The 7,934-nt window shown below is 40.6% G+C and overlaps 1 pseudogene; it reads right to left on the bottom strand.

Annotated features, from left to right (window-relative positions):
• Positions 1-4,815: 4,815 nt before the first annotated feature.
• On the bottom strand, positions 4,816-4,929 carry LOC129148318 (U2 spliceosomal RNA; annotated as a pseudogene).
• Between the last annotated feature and the right edge of the window lie 3,005 nt (positions 4,930-7,934).

Raw genomic sequence — 7,934 nt, 5'->3', positions numbered from 1 at the left:
ATGTCTCCCATATAAATATATTTTTCTCAAGAAAATTGTTTTTATTCCAGAAAACGGGACTAAGAAAACTAGAAAAATTAATTTTTGATAACTGTTAATATTTTAATATTTAATTCCTCTTGCTCTACATAAGTAACATATATTTTGTTGTCTTTAATTAATTTTAAGGAAAACAGATTGTATTTAGTTCAAATGCTCTGAAAGAAATAATCTTGCTATACTGAGAATAAAACCTAGATCCAAATCTGGGTCAATTTCCTCCAGCCCTTTTCTCAGTTTCTGCAATATAAATAGACTGAGAATTTCCCAAATTTTTATTTTTAAAACTTTTATTTTCCATATTATATTTTTAACTGGACATATTTTTTGAAATATGGTGTGAAATACATGCCTAATTTCATTTTTGTACCTGTCAGTTGTCAATTGCCCTAGAACCACTTATTAAATAGCTCACCAATCATGAGCCACTCTATAGTGTGTGCCCTCTCTCTCTCTCTCTCTCTCTCTCTCTCTCTCTCTCTCTCTCTCAAATATTTTGTTTCTCTATATTTTGGTTTGTTCCTAGGCTTTCATGCTAACTCATTTTTTGAGGCAATGTCAAAACCACTAAAATAAATCTTGATATCTGTGACATTACCCACCTCCCCAACTTATTGCTTTTGAAAACTGACTAGGCCAGATTCTCACCTTCTATTGGGAGTGTGGACATCTGTAAGGGCTAACAGTGAGAGTAGAATAGAACAGGTAGCAACCAGGTGGATGGCAGCATTCAGCTGCTGGGCATGAGACTCTGTTTCCCCATTTCTAAACCTGCTGGTTCATTTAGCAAAATCGCAGTTATGAAGTAGCAACGGAAATAATTTTATGGTTGGGGGTCACCACAACATGAGGAACTATATTAAAGGGTCACGGCATTAGAAAGATTGAGAACCACTGGGCTAGAGTATTAGGCATCTTTTTCTTTAGCCTCTTTTTTGTTTTTTGGTTAATCTTCACCAGAGTATGTTTTTCCATTGACTTTTAGAGAGAATGGAAATGAGGGGAAGAGAGAGAGAGAGAGAGAGAGAGAGAGAGAGAGAGAGAGAGAGAGAGAGAGATCATGTGAGAGAAACACATCAATTAGTTGCATCCCTCAAGTGCCTTGACAAGGGCCTGGGATCAAGCCTGCAACCGAGGTATGTGCCCTTGACCAGAACCTGGACCTTCAGCCCACAGGCCGACACTCTATCCATGGAGCCACACCACATAGGGCTCTTCAGCCTCTTTTTTACTAGTATGGCTCCTGTTTGAAAGCAGAACTTCTGCATAGACTATTCACTTTTTGTTTCTTGCAGGAGGTAAGTTCCTACTTGCCTTCATTTGGTTCTGACCCCAGAGATCCATCCGCAAGTCTGGCACCTCTAGTAGCTCACATGCTTGATGGCTCTCCCTCTGCCCCCATTTCTTGTACACAAATATGTTTTTCTTCGTCTGTGTTTTTAGAGTTGGAAAGAGTATGGAAACTCAAGTGTTACTTTAAATGCCTGTATTGCAGCTTTCCTTTGCAATTGCTGAAGGGTAGATAAAAAAGAAAATGAAAGAGAGTGGACGAAAGGTCCTTGGCAGAACAGAGTTTTTGAACAGCAGTCCTTTGTCTTTCTATATTTAATGCCTACTTTAATGAGCTTTTATTATTCACTAAGACTGAATACTATGCCATGAAAAAAAAGGAGGGGGGGGGGCTCAGAGCAGAACATAATGACAGTTTTTCGTAAACAAGAACGGGTTGAAGAGATTGAATGGGAACTGAAAGCTGAGAACCATATGCATTCACCCAAGAGTAGGTAAATCTTCAGTCCTCAAACAAACCACTCCTGTGCTTTTAAAACTCTTAGCTATTATGAAATGCCTTGTTGGTACTGGAAGGCACTCATTGTCTACACAACAACAGCCTCAGGAAAGCCTACATTTGCATGCCGCCTGACCTCTCAAAATTGGGAATAATAGAATTTCTAGTGAATTTTCCCCCTCATTTCATAATACTAGAGCATTCTGGATTGTTAGGTGGTTTTGAAATATTTACTTTCTTGTGAATGTCTGTAAATACCTATTTGCTAGGTGAAACAGGACAGAATAGGGATTCCACATTCTAAATTAAACATTTGCAAAATAATGTCAGTAGAGGGCTTTCTAAAAAGTAGGCTTTGAGAATTATAAAATCTATGATTTTGGTGTTGTCAACTCCCTCATCAAAATGCCAGGCTCTTTATATTTTCTTTTTCTAAACCTTATTTTAGCAATACCATTTATTTGAAAAAAAATATTTACAGAGAATAAAGTTGTTTCATGTTTCCATTTAAAGTTTTACTTCTTTTATTCCTTTGTCCTACCTCAGGTCATCCACTTCCTTACCGCATAATCTTGCTCGTGGATTAATTGTGGGTTGCTAGGGTGTAATGCATGAAATATTTTTTAATATATTTTATTGATTTTTTCAGAGAGGAAGGGAGAGGGATAGAGAGTTAGAAAATCGATGAGAGAGAATCATCGGCTGCCTCCTGCACACCCCCTACCAGGATGTGCCCGCAGCCAATGTACATGCCCTTGACCGGAATCGAACCTAGGACCTTTCAGTCCGCAGACTGACGCTTATCCATTGAGCCAAACCGGTTTCGGCTGCATGAAATATTTTAATAGGTTAAAAAAGGATAAGAAGTAGAACATTTCCTCATGTTTACTTGGTATGATACTGCATTTTTATTTCTTTGGAAAAGCTATACCATCCTAAAAGTAAAATAAAATACACAAGTTAAAAATTAAATTTGTAAAATATGTGCCTTTATATGTTATGTCCCTGTGTTAGATGATTTAGACAGAGACCTTAAAATTTCAGAGTTGTAACGAGCTCCGTTGGAGCAAAATTAAATTTCACAAATCTTTATGGAGCTTGTGTTTAAAGACCTTGCTCCTAACACATGAACTTGCCTCCCCTCTCCCCTGAAATTTCATTAAAGTAACATAAAGAAATAGAAAAAAATATAAACGAGTAGTAGCAGTGTCAGGACAAGGTCAGCAGTGGACAGAGGATTTGCAGATGTGGGGAAGATGAAGTTCCAAAATTGTGTTGGCAAACGAAAGCAGAGGCAGCCAAAGCAGTAAATGAGGGCGTTCTTGGGTCCAGAAAAGTTCTGAGCCTCAGAAACCGTGGAGGAAGCTAGGAAGAACGGATAAAAGGAAAAAAGACTAGAGCTCAGAATGGATGGTTTAATAGACAGTTGCTTTTAAAAAATGGTTTTATTGATTTTAGAGAGAGAGGAAGGACATGGAGAGAGAGAGAGAGGAGAAACATTGGCTAGCTCCTACATGCCCCCTACTGGGGATCAAGGCCACAGCACTGACTGGGAATTGAACCCGGGACCTCTTGGTGCAGGGGCTGATGTTCAACCAACTGAGCCACGCTAGCAGGGCAAAAGTTGCTTTGTTTTAATACACAGTTGATTCTCCAGCCTACATGTATAATGCAGTCAGTCCTGAGTTTACCTACCGGGGGACATGTCAATGCTTCTGCATAAGGAAATGGAAAAGGAAAATAAAGAATGAGGAGTGGCCAAAACCGGTTTGGATCAGTGGATAGAGCGTTGGTCTGCGGACTGAAGGGTCCCAGGTTCGATTCCAGTCAAGGGCGCGTGCCTTGGTTGTGGGCGCATCCCCAGTGGAGGGCATGCAGGAGGTAGCTGATTGATGTTTCTCTCTCATGGATGTTTCTAACTATCTCTCTCCCTTCCTCTCTGTAAAAAAATCAATAAAATATATTTAAAAAAAAAAAAAAAGAATGAGGAGTGTAGAGAAGCTTGGGGGGCACTGGAATTCAGAAGACAGAGAACCCTCCTCACCATTTTCATTTCTCTCCATGAAAATAACAAGAAGATTCTGAATGCTCACTCTGAAAAGAAGCATGTCTGTAAGAAAAAGATCTCCATGGTCTTGGTTTGCAAAGGTATAGATGAGAAACAAACATTACATATTCTCTAGGTCAGTGGTCGGCAAACTCATTAGTCAACAGAGCCAAATATCAACAGTACAATGATTGAAGTTTCTTTTGAGAGCCAAATTTTAAACTTAAACTTCTTCTAACGCCACTTCTTCAAAATAGACTCGCCCAGGCCGTGGTATTTTGCGGAAGAGCCACACTCAAGGGGCCAAAGAGCCGCATGTGGCTCGCAAGCCGCAGTTTGCCGGCCACTGCTCTAGGTCATTATCAGCATGGACAAAAGTTTTGTTTTTAAAAAGAAAAGAAAAGAAAAGAAAAGAAAAGAAAAGAAAAGAAAAGAAAAGAAAAGAAAAGAAGAAAGAAAGAAAGAAAGAAAGAAAGAAAGAAAGAAAGAAAGAAAGAAAGAAGAAACAGAGTAAATGACTTAGCATGATATAGATATTCAAAGAGATAAAGAGACAGATGTTGGGGGTGCTTGGAGGGGCAGTTGAGGGACTGAGCAGAAAAAGTTTCAGATTCATTGGATAGAGGACGTATCAGATATTAAACTGATAAGAACAGATACTGCCCCGGCCAGCGGGGTCTTCTAACTGGGGTACCGAGGCGGCGCACCTAAGAGAATGAGAGACAGACAAGGGACGCAAAGAATGGAGGCAAGACAAAGGGGTTTCTGATCAAGCCTCAAAATTTTATTTTTACAGCGTTCCTTATATGTGGTTTCTAGAGGGGTGGATGCCTAGGAGGGGTGGGGGCTGACCTAGATAATCGGCTAAAGTCGTAACTATAGATAAAGGGTGTGGCAGTTGAAGGGCGGCTACAGAAGAAATGCTTTGTCCTCAGGCAAGAGGAAGTGGGCCTAGTTACAGTAACTTACTGAAGGTCAGAGTTAATCCTTTGACCAACTCATGGCTCCTGACAAGATACTACACTTGATCTTAGCCAAAAGGCTGAGAAGCGATCAGATTCATTGGAATCAAAGCATCAAGACCTTCCTATTTTGATCACTAAGACACAAGTGTTTGGCCAAACGGTAAAATGTGAACAGTACTCTTGACTACAAGTAGCGTCATTTAGAAAAAGAGATAATAACAACTAAAGAATATTTATGAGTGACAGCTTCGGATTAATATTTAATTTACCGTGTACTCTGCATGTAAATCTCCCCCATTCCTAGCAGATATTAGCCTTCTTCCCACTGTCATCACTTTTCATTTCCTCACTATTGCTAAGAAATACAGGGCTGAGATAACCCTGGCCCAGCAAGGCTGTGGTCTACTAAACTGAGACAGCAATATGCAATAGCGCACTGATGCTGGCACAGATTTTACTCGAATGATTTCACCTGGGAATAAGTCTCCTTGCCCAACCACTGAAGCCAGCGTTCCTGAAATATAGGTAGTGACACAGCAATTATTATGAATTGAACCATCATCCTCCGTCAGGGTCCCACAGAGGTAAAGGTTGGGGTGTTTCAAGGACATTTTTGGAGAGTTTCAATTTACCTGTGACAGGGGAATCGCAGGGAAGAAAGCAGGCCTATGTACCTATAAGATGTGGAAGATAGATGAGCCATTCCACGATGCATTCAGCTCACAGTTCATTATGTTTTTATTTTTATTATGTAAGAGAAGCATCACAATCGAGTGGTCACCAGCCTATCTATATATTTCAGCATCTTCACAGCCACCAACACCAGTGACCACAATGGATATGGTACTTGACTGTTCCGGAACCGTTCAATATGGAGCCAATCTAATTGCAAGAATTATGAAGAGTATACGAGGAGGCATTTCAAAACCACCTAACTTCCTTTCTGGCTCTTGATTTCTTATTATATCCTAGCAAGTGTAATAACCCTATGATCTATTTTTAATTGTGTCCACAAGAATAATCATATCACACCTGATATCTGACAAATAGTGATGTCCTTGATTCTACCATCACAGTCTTATTAAATACCATTTATAGTCATACTAGAGGTCCGGTGCATGAAATTCGTGCACCGGGGGGGGTGGGGGGGAGGAGGAGGCGCCTCAGCCGGGCCTGTGCCCTCTTGCAGTCCGGGAGCCCTTGGGGGATGTCCGACTGTGGCGGAGGCAGGAGAAGCTACCCCAACCACCACTGTACTCACCAGCCATGAGCCCAGCTCACTTTTGGAGCTGACCACCAGGGGGCAGCTCCTGTGTTGAGTGTCTGCCCCCTGGTCGTCAGTGCACATCATAGCGACTGGTCGTTCCACCATTCGGTCAATTTGCATATTAGCCTTTTATTATATAGGATAAATAGGTGAGTGGAATACTGGAGATTCTTTTGTAATTCCTTCCCATTGTTTTTCTTCTCAATGCTATGATCTGAGGAAAATAAAACATCTCGAAGTATTAGCTTCAAGTAATTTGCATTTGAAGCCATCAATTAATGCACAGAGAAGGAAGAAAAAAAATATATGAATATTTTACATGATCAGTTTTTTTGAATAATTAGCTCAGGTTAGCTACGTGATCAAAAATACCTTTGGTCTAAATTGTATGTCATTTTTCCTGAGACTGTAAATTGTTTTATGTGATATTATAACAGGGTATTTTGATTTTTTTACATGGTAATATAAAAGAGAATCTTGCTTGTCTATGAATAAGGACTTAAATAAGTAATCACCAACCCTCAGCTTCAACTGCCCATTTGAAAGCCTATCTGGGCCTTCTGGGGAGAGGCGCTTGCTTAACTGTCAGCGATTTAGAAAGCAAACAAATGTATTCATTCAACAGACAGTTTTGAGAGTCGATATATATCAGCCACATTCTCCCTGAAGAAGACAGACTTGCCTCTTCACCCCCATGCATCTTATAATTTAGTGAAGGAGAAAAACAGGAACAGGTAGAAACATAAGTAAAATAATTACATTTTGTGATGACTGCTATGAAGCAACATTCAAGGATGAGATGGATGATAGCAGGAATTCCCTGCTCACATAGCACCATCTGAGACGTTTCCCTCCCCAGCTGAACAGCTGAGAGCTGAAGACCTGGACCCCTCGTGGAAGGGGCGATTGGGGAGCTGCATGGACTAAGGGAAGAAGCCCAGAGACACAGGCACCCACACCACAGCCTCCCCCAAAAACTGGGGCAAGGATTTGGCAGAGTCAGCGCCAGGAGTTCTAATTACAGCAACAATCGGCAATGTTCCCTTTTGGATTATGATGTGCCAGGCATTGGGTAAAGCCTTTTTTTTTCAATATATACATTTTTTTTATTGATTAAGGTATTACATATGTGTCCATTTTCCCCCATTGCCCCACCCCACCCCACTCCTGCACATGCCCTCACCCCCCTAAAGCCTTTTAATTCTCATAATGACTCTACAGGGAAGGTTGTTTGTTTTTAAATATATATTTTATTGATTTCAGAGAGAAAGGGAGAGGGGGAGAGAAATAGAAACATAAATGATGAGAGAGAATCATTGATTGGCTGTCTCTTGCACACCCCCTACTGGAGATTGAGCCAGCAACCTGGGCATGTGCCCTGACCTAGAATCGAACCGTGACCTCCTGGTTCATAGGTTGATGATACTCAACCACTGAGCCACGCTGGCCAGGCCAGAGAAGATTTTTTGGTGTTTTTTTTTTTTTTTTTTTTTGAAGAATAAAGTTACCCATTTATTCAAATTTATCAAAACATCATGCCTACATAATGAATCCCAAAAGAAATTTTGCGTAAGTGATTATGTGATAAATTAATCTTTGATATTAAAATGGACATCTTAGCTAGAAAACTAAAGATTAAATTTCTGTTCCAGTGTCTACCCCATTCTGAAGAAGGGGGCTTGAAGGCTCAGGGGGGTCAAGGACTACCTCAAGGTTACCCCGTGAGCAGGGGAACCAGGCTTTGTACTCGGCCAGTGCATACATGATGTCTCACCAAGTTAGAGTACTACTGTATCGTTAGCTTTTACCGGGCACTTGCTTAATAAC

Source organism: Eptesicus fuscus, chromosome 24 (genome assembly GCF_027574615.1).
Source record: "Eptesicus fuscus isolate TK198812 chromosome 24, DD_ASM_mEF_20220401, whole genome shotgun sequence".
In the NCBI taxonomy this organism is placed as follows: domain Eukaryota; kingdom Metazoa; phylum Chordata; class Mammalia; order Chiroptera; family Vespertilionidae; genus Eptesicus; species Eptesicus fuscus.
Note: the sequence above shows the minus strand (reverse complement) of the source record. Positions and strands in the feature narration are given on the sequence as shown.